At 48.3% G+C, this 12,000-nt stretch overlaps 1 pseudogene; it reads right to left on the bottom strand.

Annotated features, from left to right (window-relative positions):
• Window positions 1–10,994: 10,994 nt before the first annotated feature.
• Window positions 10,995–11,584, bottom strand: LOC111163378 (large ribosomal subunit protein eL31 pseudogene; annotated as a pseudogene).
• Window positions 11,585–12,000: the final 416 nt, after the last annotated feature.

The raw sequence follows: 12,000 nt of genomic DNA, 5'->3' as shown, positions 1-12,000 counted from the left end.
AGCAGGGAGGTGTCAAGCCTCCCCCGACACCCAAGTTTTAGAAAAACTGAGTAGCATCTTCTATCACAGTTCCAGCCTTTCCAAGGTCAGGGAGGACCCTGACCTCCCCTCAACCTGGGGTTCAATCCCCCCACCACCACCACTATTACTTCTTCAGCCTTCAGCCAGGACCAGGAGAATCCCTCCTGTCTGGGGAGGAAGAGATGTGTGTGGGAGGGCTGTTTGGTGGAGAAGTATGTGTGTTGGGATATAGTGGGGAGGCAGGGAGCGTGTGTAAGAACAGGTGTGTGTGTGTGTGTGAGTGTGTGATTGGAGGCAATGAACGTGATGACTGCAATTTTGGAATCAACAACTGGGGCACATTATGCAGGCACATGTGCTTCTGTGTATGAGCAGGGATGCGTTTGAATGCCTGTGTGTGTCTGTGTACGCGCATGGGCTCACGTGTGTCTCAATATGCTTGCGGGGTGGCAGAGAGCAGTGGGGTGCAGGTAAGAATGGCTTTCTCTTAGGATAATGGGAGGAAGGATGGGGGGAGGAAGACACAGGGGAGGAGGTGGAGGTGCAGGGACTTGGGAAGGGTGGCGTCACCCTGGCTGGACATCATCACCTCCACCATCAAGCACTCCCTGGCTGGCTATTGTCCCACCTGTTCAGTTAACAAACAAACATTTATCATTGCGTGTCGGGTGTCAGGCTTCGGGAGCACAGACATGAAAGAGACTGGTCCCATCCCTGGGGATCCCCCAATCTATCAGGCTCTGTCATCCTTCAAGGGCTGGCTTCTTATCCCCAGCTGAGCACTCAGCATCATTTTCCTGGGGTGTGCGGTGTGGGATATGTTTTCCTCAAGGCCAAGGACTAGACCTGGCTCTTGGCAATGCCCCTGGAGCCGAGGCAGGGTCTGGCACAGAGAGGCAGGTTCTCTGGGTACAGGAGTGCATGGATCAATCAAGGAGCAAAGGAATTAATAGGTAAACAAATGAAAGCCCAATGAAAAAATAAACGACTGAATGTAAGAATTAACGAATGAATGAAAATATTCAAGAATCAATGAATAAGCAAATGAACAGAACAGAACTGCTTCTGCTTTTTTTTTTGCGGTACGCGGGCCTCTCACTGCTGTGGTCTCTCCCGTTGCGGAGCACAGGCTCCGGACGCTCAGACTCAGCGGCCACGGCTCACGGGTCCAGCCGCTCCGGGAAGATGAGCGAGGCACGAACCCGTGTCCCCTGCATCGGCAGGCGGACTCTCAACCACTGCGCCACCAGGGAAGCCCTGCTTCTGCTTTTAAGATACAAATCAGACCACATAAGTTCCTTGCTTAAAACTCTCTCACGGCTTACCTCCCATTTTGCTTGGAATAACAAAAATACAATTCAATAATAGGAAGAATAATAAAATCCAAATGCCTTGCCATGACCTCCCAAGCCTTGCGTACCTGGCCCGTGCCCACCTCTTCAGGTCCATTTGGGCCATCCTCCTTTTCAGCCGCACTGAAATCCTTTTCAGTTCCTAGACTACATTGACTTTTTGCCTCAGGATCTTCTCACATGCAGTTCCCTCTTCCTAGGACACTCTTTCCTTGGCTTTTCACAGTACTGGCTCCTTTCTATCCTTAACCTGAAGTGCTGCCTCTTCAGAGAAGCCTTCCCTGACCACCTCATCTAAGGAGGTCCCTTTACTCTTGCCCTTGGCACCCAGTTTGTCTCCTTCATGGCAGTTGTCACAATCTAGAACTATTTCTCAGTTCATTGTTGATCGTCTCGGGGTCTCTCTTGACCAGATCGGGGCTCTGACCTCAAGATATACCTGGCTTCACCCAGGACAGAGATAGGCCGAGTCTATGACTCTCATTCATCCATTCAGAATAACCTGGTGGTTAGGAGCACAGACGGTGGGCTCACACTGCCTGGTTTGCAGTCCAACTCTGCCTCTTCCTAGCTCTGTGACTTTGGACAAATTATTTTACCTTTCCATGCTTCAGTTTCTTCATCTGTAAAATGGAGAGTCTCTACCTTACAGAAGTCTTGAGAGAAATCGATGAGCTCTTAGACTAGTGCTTGGTACATAGTAAGTGCCATATAAGTGTTCACTATCATTCATTCATTCGTTCAATCATACTCAACCTTCCCTGTCACTAGTCTGTGGCAGGCTGGGTGGTGGAGGCTCAAATAGGAGTCAGGTCCAGTCCTTGCCCTCCATGTGGCACGTGCCCCCCATATGACACAGGAGACAATGGGCACAGGGCAAAGAGGCCACAGGAGGGGCCTCCCCCACTATCCTTAGTGCTCATAGCTCCTGCGCTCGCTCATGTGTTCCTTTAAATCAGTTCTGAAAACTGATACCAAAACCAAAAATCAAGGCCCAGCAAGCTGCTGAGACCTCCCACCCATTTCTCATCCAGCCATCACTCTCCCGCTCTCACTTCTGTTTTCAACTATCTTGGATTCTGTGGTCAGTCGTTATGGTGCCCCTTTGCCAAGCCCCTGCCCTGCCTTGCCGCCCTCCGGTGTGCTTGCCTGGAAAGCCCCAGGCCTGCAGCAATCCAACCATTCACCTTCTCTGGGTGAGGAGGAGAAAGCCACCTGCCAGACAGCCGGGAGTTACAGCTCCCAGATTCAAAGGACGCTAACCAGGCCCAGCAACCCTCCGGTGCATTTCTTAGTAAGCTGGCCCCGTATGTCTGCCCAGATGACCAGTTCACACCCTTTCTTCTGCCCTCCCTTTTCCCACCCTTTTTCCCCCTTCCCCAATTGCACTCTACATCCTCCCACCTTTTTAGGACTTCACGCCTTCTGTAACCTCCTCTCCTGCACCATGTCTTTCCCTCTCCAAAGAATTATCCTCTCAGCATACAAACAGGTTCTAGAATTTCCCATTAAAAAGAAAAAAACCCAAAAACCTTCCCTTAGAGAATTTAACATTTATCCTGTCTTTTTAGGAGGAGCTGCAGTTCATTCCTACTTGATGAAGGAAAGCTTTTCTTTGTAGAAGAATGCCAGCTAATATACTAGAGGGAATGTGAGAACTAGAAAAACTCCATTTTGCAGCCTCAAGTAGATGATAATCAATTTAGGCAAGAATTGTCAATGATGTGTTAGTCACTTGGGCTGCCATACCAAAAGCCATAGACTGGGTGGCTCAAACAACAAACATTTACTTCTTACAGTTCTGGAAGTTAGCAGTCCCAGATCAAGGTCTGGCAGGGTGGGTTTCTTGTGGGAGCTCTCTTCCTGGCTTGCAGATGGCCGCCTTCTCAATGTGCCCTCACATGGCAGAGACAGAAGGAACTCTCTGGTGTATCTTCTTTCTTTTTCTTTCTTTCTTTCTTTCTTTCTTTCTTTCTTTCTTTCTTTCTTTCTTTCTTTCTTTCTTTCTTTCTTTCTTTCTTTCTTTCTCTCTTTCTTTCTCTCTTTCTTTCTTTCACAATACGTGGGCCCCTCACTGTTGTGGCCTCTCCCGTTGCGGAGCACAGGCTCCGGGCGCGCAGGCTCAGTGGCCATGGCTCACGGGCCCAGCCGCTCCGCGGCATGTGGGATCTTCCCGGACCAGGGCACGAACCCGTGTCCCCTGCATCGGCAGGCGGACTCCCAACCACTGCGCCACCAGGGAAGCCCGGTTTTTACATTTTTAAATGGTTCTAAAAAATCAAAGAAAGAATAATATTGCTTGACATATGAAAATTACGTTAAATCCCAATTTCAATGTCCTTGAATAAAGTTGTAACTGAAACACAGCCGCGCTCCATTTGCATACTGTGTATGGCTACTTTCATGCTACGACGACGGTGCTGAGTACTTGCAACAGGGACTGTATGAGCTGCAGAGTCCAAAATATTTACTTTTGGCCCCTTCACAGAGAAAGTTTGCTATCCTGTGGTCTCCACCTAACTTCCAGTTACAAGCGACACCGGGTTTAGAGGAATACGGTAAATGACACTAGAGGGAACCTTCATGCTCACCTATAATGTGGAACATTCTGAAAGACAACTGACTAGGTCATTTAAAACAGTTGTTGTCTTTAAAAAAAAAAAGGCAGGATGGGGTCACTGTTCTCTATTAAAGGAGACCAAAGAGACATCATCGCCAAATGTAATGTATAAAATTTGGCTAGATAGTTTTGGGGAAAAAAACAGCTATCAGGGTGTGTATTAGTCAATGTGTTTTTCTGCCTCCCGCCTAGGCTTTTGGCTCCACTAGGGCAGGGCTTTGGTCACCAGGTCTGCCCAGCACATCGATAGTGCCTGGCACCTAGTAGGTGCTTGATAGTTGTTGGTTGAAAACAGGAATGAAGAAAGGAATGAACTTTGCTTGGGGGAGAGGGATGACTCCCCAGGAGAGAGGGTATCTGGTGGGTTCTGAAGGAGAAATAGGAGATTGCCCACAGGTGAAAACTCTGATAGAGTCCCTCCCCCGACTTCCACCCCCCGAGGCTCTGGGATGACACTCCTTCTGGGGACCCAGACAGCAAAATTCTGACCAGCGGGTGCAGCCTCAGGCGGCAGAATTTCAGCTCAGAAGCAGGAAGAACTACGTTCTCAGAATAGCTCAGCAGCAGAATGGTTGGTCTCAGGAATCACCAGGGAGAGCAACAGAGGAGATCCTCATGGACTAGCCTCATGTATGGGCAGGGGATGGGCCCCCATGGGAATGCACACAAGTCCCACTGCCAACCCTTGGCCCAGAGGTCTCCCCAGCTGGCAGCCTCTCTCTCCTCTTTTCTTGCCCAGGCTCAGCCTTCTAGGCAGGTGGTATTTTCTCCCTTCCCTGACCCTCGAGCACTTCTTGTCAGCACCGCTGGAGGGCGATTGGCACGTTCTGTCTTTTATGAGCAGCAAGTCTTTACCTGGGTAAGAGGCAGGGCCTCTGACAGGCTGTGTGACCTTGAATAAGGGTCTGCCCACCTCTGGACCTCTGTTTCCTGATCTGAACAAGCACAGGGTGGGACAGGATGCCCTATGAGGCCTATTCAACCTCCAGATGTCTGGCTTGGAGTCTAGTCCTCTTGTCCTCTATGGGACTGGGGTCTCTTGGAGGACAGAGATGGCACTGGCTCAGGCCCCACTGCCAGGACCCCGAGGAACAGACCTGGCTCGTGGAGGGCATCAGGGTGTGGTGCTGCTCTGACTTCTTCCTTGTCAAAGGTAGGATGGACCAAATTTAAGCCCCATAAGTTACTAGCTATGTTTTCTTGGGCCGTGACTTAACAACGCTAAGCTTTAATTTCCACATCAGTAAAACCAGAACTTAATATTTATCTCCCAGGATGAGGAGTAAAGGATATGATGCCCTTGAAAGTACCTTGTACATAGTAGGTGTACAAAAGGCTGTCAGGAGCCAGGGAGGGATGTCTGATCAGGAGTTTTAGAATCTCTCCCACCATCACTGTATACCCTAGTCCCTGCACGCACATAAGCCGATTGATGCAGGGAGAAATAATAAATACTTTATGTCTATGTCTGACGCAGACCTGGCACATAGTAGGCACTCAATAAATACTTGTTAAATGCAAGATTCATTCTCTAACTGCTAGTTCACTGGAGCTTTGAAGCAAACTGGTAAGAGGCAAGAAAAGTATTACTATCTGTTTCAAAGGTAAAGCGACTGCAGCTCAGAGGGGAAAAGTGATTGGCCTAAAGTAACACAACAGAGCTGGCCTTGGAACCTAGCTCCTTCCACTTGCTAACCCATAATTAATATCACCTTCCATGCAGCCACCTCATGGTCAGGGACTTGCTAGGTTCTGGCTACACTCACCCTCACATAAAGGTGACCCAGTGGGTGGCACTTGAATAAGCACTAAAAAGGGCAGGTAGCCCCCCAAACCCTCCCCAGGGGCCCAGCTCCACTCCCTGGTGACTCAGAAGCCCTACTGGGTCACTGTGTTCCTTGAACAGAGACAGCTTGGCCTTGGCCTAACTGCCCTTTTATCTTAGATCCATGGAGCCACAGGACAGGTGTCTCAGAGCAGCACAAGAGGGAAACCGGCCGGATGCTAGAGCTGACTGAGCCTGCGGGATTACTCTGGGCAGCTGACCCAGCCAGGGGGTTCCTGACAAGTTGACCTGGCAAGTCAATGGTGTGCTGTCCCACAGGGCCTGGGCGCCGCCAACCTTTGGGGACTACTATCATGTTTTGTTAGTGGGTGGGGGGTGGGGGGAAGATTTCTAGAAGGGGACTCTGTTTGGCTGGAGGACTGTGAGGAAGCTGGTGGAGTCATCTCACAGCCTCCTCCCAGCAGGGGTGTTGATGCTGCCCTATGCTGATGTCCAGGAGCCATTTGAGGTCCAGGAGGACGTCTGAACCAGCAGGAGCCAGAGCAAGTACTACCTCTCAGTATGTTCTAGGCAGGCCTGGGGGTCCATCTTTGTGGACAGACAGAGCATTACAGAGGTTTGGGGCTATCAGAGTGAGACTGGAGTGTTACTGAAGGGGCTGGAGGATTTTCACTGGGGGTGGAGACTATAATGGGAGTGAGGGCTAGAGTATTATAGTGGGGTGAGGAGTATTACACGTGTTGGCATATTTCAGGGGGATTGGAGTATTGAACTTGGAGCACACATTTAAAGTTGAGCTGCAGGACTTCCCTGGCAGTCCAGTGGTTAAGACTCCGCGCTTCCATTCCAGGGGGCACGGGTTCGATCCCTGGTTGGGGAAGTTCTGCATGCTGTGTGGTGCGGCCTAAATAAATAAATAAAATTAAAAGATAAAGTCGAGGTGCAGCTTAACGGTGGAGTGCTGTTTCAAAGCCGGGGCTGGAGTACTTCAGAGATGATTGGAATATTGTATAGTGAGGGACTACAGAATTTCACTGAGGGCTGGGTTTTTTCAGAAAGTGCTAGAATATTATGGGGAGTGAGGAGGATCTAGAGTATTTCAGAGAGAAGCTGGAATGTTGTAGAGAAGGTTGAAGTCTTCTGGGGGAGGCTGGATTATTTCAGAGGCAACAGGAGTACTTCAGAGGGGGCTGGAGTCTCACTGAGTGGGCTGGGATATTTCAGAGGTGAGTGAAAATAGTGGTGGAGATGGTATATGGTCTTGGAGGCTGCCCAGAGAGCACCGTTCAGCCCCGAGTCTGCAGTCCAAGGATTCTGGGGTCCCTGGAAGTCCCATGCTCTCTCCTGCCCCTCAGGGCAGGTCATCAGCCTCCAGTTCAGCCATAAGCAGCCCTTCAGTATGGGCTACAAGGTGATGCTCGTGACCATGGCCTGGGGGGGCCAACATCCGCTGTGGCCTCCAAGTCATTGGCACCAAGGAGAAGCCAGTCCTGATGCAGCATCCCGTCTGAGCTCTGGGGCTTCCAGATAAGGGTCAGGTTAACTTGGCCATCCCTCTGCCTTTGGGCAGGACTCCTTTCCTTTCCTCAGCAACCCTTTCTCAAGAATGGGACTCCCAGTTGAAGTGGGGAGAATTGCTGGGCACAGACCCTTCTTCCAAGGGTGTCTCTGCAGTCTACCTGCAGTCCCTCCTGCTTTATGGAGGGCTTGCTTATTTCCAGAGTATAGGAGCCCTGTTGGGGTGGAGGAGCTACTCTGCTTCATAGCCTGTGAGACCTGAGGCCCTTGGGGGCCAGGGTGCTCAGTGAGAGGGTGTCAGCAGGTGGTGGGCGGAAGAAAGTGGGCCAGTTTGGGTGGCTTAGGCCCTCAGGGTACAATTCCTATTTGTTCCACCATGCATAGCGTTAGCGACGCACTGGGCTGTCACTTGGACAAGCAGCAGCTGGACTGTGCCAACTTCTCCAGCTGCCGTCCACACAATGTGTTCACCTTCCAGCAGGTAGTAGCCCGGCAGCTCACTCAACATAGGGCAGAGCGCCAGCCACGCCCCTGCAGAGCACCAGCCCTTCTGCCTCCTGTGTGCACACGCTAGCCACACACACACTGCGCAATGAGGTGGCACAATGCTGTGGTTTCTGTGTCAGGCCTGGGGCCGGAATATCCCTTCTCCGACTGGGCTGCTCTCCATCAGCCTGGCGACTATCCCCTAGACCCCAGCAGGCAGAGGCTCCCTGCGCATGGAGTGACCCTGGGAGGGAGGGGTGCTCTCAGCAGTCCCCCAGGCCTTTTCAGTATGGGAGGAGGGAACACAAATATTGTCTCTAAGACAGCTAGGTCAGCCCGCAGGCCTGAAATCCCTACCAGAGCAGGGAGATAAGGAAGGGAGGAGGGGACACCCTTTACTGAGCACCTACTCTGTGCCAGGCCTTGTTCTAGACATTCTACCTGCATTATCTCCCTGTGAAGTAGAGTCATTCTTCCTGTTAATAGGGATAGAGGCCAGAGAGTTCCAGAGACTCACCCAAGGTCACACAACTAGTGAATAAGTGAAAAACTGGGGTTTGGCCCAGGGTCTGCTTGAACCGATTAACACTGCCTTCTCTCCATAACCTTGACATTGGCCTCTAGACAAATCCTGACTACTCCATTTACTGACTGGGTAACCTTGAACAAGCTGCTTCAACTCCTTAAGCCTGTCTCCTCATCTGTAAAATGGCTATATTAATAAAATCTGTAACGTGATGAACTGAGATGAGGCATGTGAGGTGCCCATTGTATTGTGTCACTGAGCACACTAAATGCACAGTAAGGTCAATCTCACTGTCCTTATTTTACAGATGGGGAAACTGAGGCCCAGGGAGGCTGAGTTACTTGTCCAAGAATATAGTGATTCATTGATAGTTGTCCCTTGGTATCTGTGGAGGATTGGTTCCAGGACCAATGAGAAAACTGGAGCACAGAGAGGCTAAATAACTTTTCCAAGATTACACAGCTTCTAAGTAGCTGTATTCCTACTACAGCTTCTAGGGCTGCTATAAGAAATTATCACAAACTGGGTAGCTTAAAACAACAGAAATTTATTCTCTCACAGTTCTGGAGGCTAAAAGTCCAAAACTGAGGTGTCAAAAAGGCTCATTCCTTCCGGTGGCTATAGGGAGAATTTCCGTGCCTCTTTCCTATTTTCAGGTGGTCGCCAGCAATCCTTGTCATTCCTTGACTTGTAGATGCATCACTCTAATCTCTGCCTCTGTCTTCATATGTGCGTGTCTGTCGCTGTGTCCAAATTTTCTTCTTCTTAAAAGGACACCAGTCATATTGGATGTAGGGCCCACCCTAATCAGGGATGACCTCATCTTACCTTGATTACATCTGCAAAGACCTATTTCCAAATAAGGTCACATTCACAGGTTCCAGGTGGACATTTGGTGGGACACTACTGAACCCAGTATGGTACTAGAATGTGTATTTGTACTCAGGCAGTCTGGTTTCTGAGCCTGGGCTCTTAATCACTGGTTGCCCTGCTCCTCAGCAGGAATTTGAATATATAGTTGGCCCTTGAACGACACAGGTGGTTCCACTTATACAGGGATTTTTTTTTTTCCAATAAATATAGTACCTGGATTTTCATTTTACAGATCTTTAATTGTGTGGGGAAAAGTTTGTGTTTGATTAGCGATCACAATCTATGGAATCAAAAGAGTTAGAGTCTGAATCCTGATTCTCTCCAAACTGTTTCCGTTCCTGCCCTTGTGTGAGTCATTTATCAAGCCCTTTGTTTATGAGGCAGAGAGAGCAGTACATGGGTTTTTCCACTGTGCAGGGATTCAGAGCCCCTAACCCCTGCATTGTTCAAGGGTCAACTGTGTATATAATTCTCCCCCCTTTTCCTACGAAAGGTGGGATATCATATATGCTGCTCTGCACTTTGTTTTTTAAACTTAATATCCCTTACAGATATCCTTTCCCCATCTGGACACACAGATCTCCCTTATTCTCTTTCTTAGTTGCATAGTATCCCATTTTACGGATAGACTGTGCTCTACCTAACCTAACACTTACTAATGGACAGTTGACCTGTTTCCAGTCTTTTGCTATTGCAAACAGTGCTGCAGATAATAACTGTATCCATACATCATTTCTCACTTGTGCAAGTATATCCAAAGGATAAATTCCCAGATGTAGAATACCTGGACTCATTTGTAATTTTGATAGATTTTGCCAAAATGTCCTTTTGGGGACCTGTACCAATTTATATTTGCAGGTGTGAGAGTACGGTTTCCTTACAGAAACGCCCACAGAGTATATTATTAAATTTTTGGATTTTTTGCCAGACTGATAAGAAATGGTATCCTAGTGTGGTTTTCCTGATTTTCATTTCTTTCGAGTGAGTTTGATCTTCTTTCTATATCTTTAAAAGCCATTTGTATTTACTTTTCTGCAAACTGTCAGTTCATATCTTATGCCTATTTCTACAGATTCTTGGCCCTTTTAATGGACTTCTGGGAATTCTTTATAAATTAGAGAGATGACCCTTTATCTGTGATCTGAGATGCAAATATTTTCCTTTAGTTTGTCATTCATCTTATGACTTGATTTATATGAGTTTTCCATGAAACAGTTTTTAATTTTATATAGTTGACTTTATCAATCTTTTCTTTTTTATTTATTTATGTATTTAGGTTTTCTTTCTTTTTGGCTGCGTTGGGTCTTCGTTGCTGCGCGTGGGCTTTCTCTAGCTGCGGCGAGCGGGACCTGCTCTTCGTTGCGGTGCGCAGGCTTCTCGTAGTGGTGGCTTCTCTTGTCGCAGAGCATGGGCTCTAGGTGCGCGGGCTTCAGTAGTTGTGGCGTGTGGGCTCAGCAGCTGTGGCGCGTGGGCTCTAGAGTGCAGGCTCAGTAGTTGTGGCGCTAGGGCTTAGTCGCTCCGCAGCATGTGGGATCTTCTCTGACCAGGGCTCAAACCCATGTCCCCTGCATTGGCAGGCAGATTCTTAACCACGGCGCCACCAGGGAAGTCCCTATCAATCTTTTCTAATGACTCTTTTTGAGTCATGGTTAGACTTTTCCTACTATGAGATTACAGATTCTCTCCCGTTTTCCTTTAGTGCTTTTATTTTAAATTTATTTATTTATGACAACAAAGTGGCACACAGGCTTAGTTGCTCCGCGACATGTGGGATCTTCCCGAACCAGGGCTCGAACCCGAACTCATGTCCCCTGCATTGGCAGGCGGATCCTTTTTTTTGCGAAGGCAGCTCTGTAACTTTGTTGGAGAATCAGCAGTTAGTTCTCATCCACATTAACTGTCTGTAGATTTTTGAAAGTGGTGACAGGTACATAGGTAACCAACGTATAGAGCTTGTTTGGTGAATCTTCATCTTCATTCCGTTTTCTGGACAACCGCACACGGATGCGTTATGGGACATTCCTTATTCCTTTGGTTCAGACAGCTCTGTTGAGCCTGGTGTCAATGCGTACATCTGGAGTTCCCATCTCCTTCATGGCAAATTTCCGTATTTCTTTGAGTGCCCGAGGGGCACCCTTCTTGAAACCCACTCCGTGGATGCGCTTGTGAATGTTGATGGTGTATTCTCTGGTCACCACCTCGTTGATGGCGGACCGGCCCTTCTTCTTCCCGCCACCCTTCTTTGCGGGAGCCATCTTGTCTAGCCGGGGTTAGAAAGGAACGGCAGGTGGATTCTTAACCACTGTGCCGCCAGGGAAGTCCCAGTGCTTTTATTTTATTTTAATATTTTTTAACATTTAAATCTTTGGAGCTTATCCTAATGTTCCATGTGAGGTAGAGATCTCATTTTCCCCCCAGTAGGCTACCTAGTTGTCCTAGAACAATTTACTAGAGAGTCCATTCTCCACTTTGAGATGACACCTTTATCAAACACTAAATCCTCCTGTGCAGTTGGGTCTATTTCTGGACATTCTAGTCCAGCCCATTCCTTTGTCTCTTCCTGCAACCAAAGCAAGTTGTTTTAATTATTGAGGCTTTAAATATAATTATCTATAGTAGTATGGTTAATGGTGTCTTTTCTTTCTTCATAGTTTCCTGATATTCTTTTCTCTTTCCCCCCCTTTTTTTTTCTCCTGAGGGGTGGGGAACTGTAGGAGATTTCATGGGACTTATACTCCTGTAGGGGAACACACAATAAGCAATACCTGTCATTTGGTAGGGCCAAGAAAAAGATAATAAAGCAGATAAAAAGACAGAA

Source organism: Delphinapterus leucas, chromosome 1, assembly GCF_059928025.1.
Source record: "Delphinapterus leucas isolate spDelLeu-1000000601 "Yukka" chromosome 1, BTC_Dleu_Yukka2, whole genome shotgun sequence".
Lineage (NCBI taxonomy): Eukaryota > Metazoa > Chordata > Mammalia > Artiodactyla > Monodontidae > Delphinapterus > Delphinapterus leucas.
Note: the sequence above shows the minus strand (reverse complement) of the source record. Positions and strands in the feature narration are given on the sequence as shown.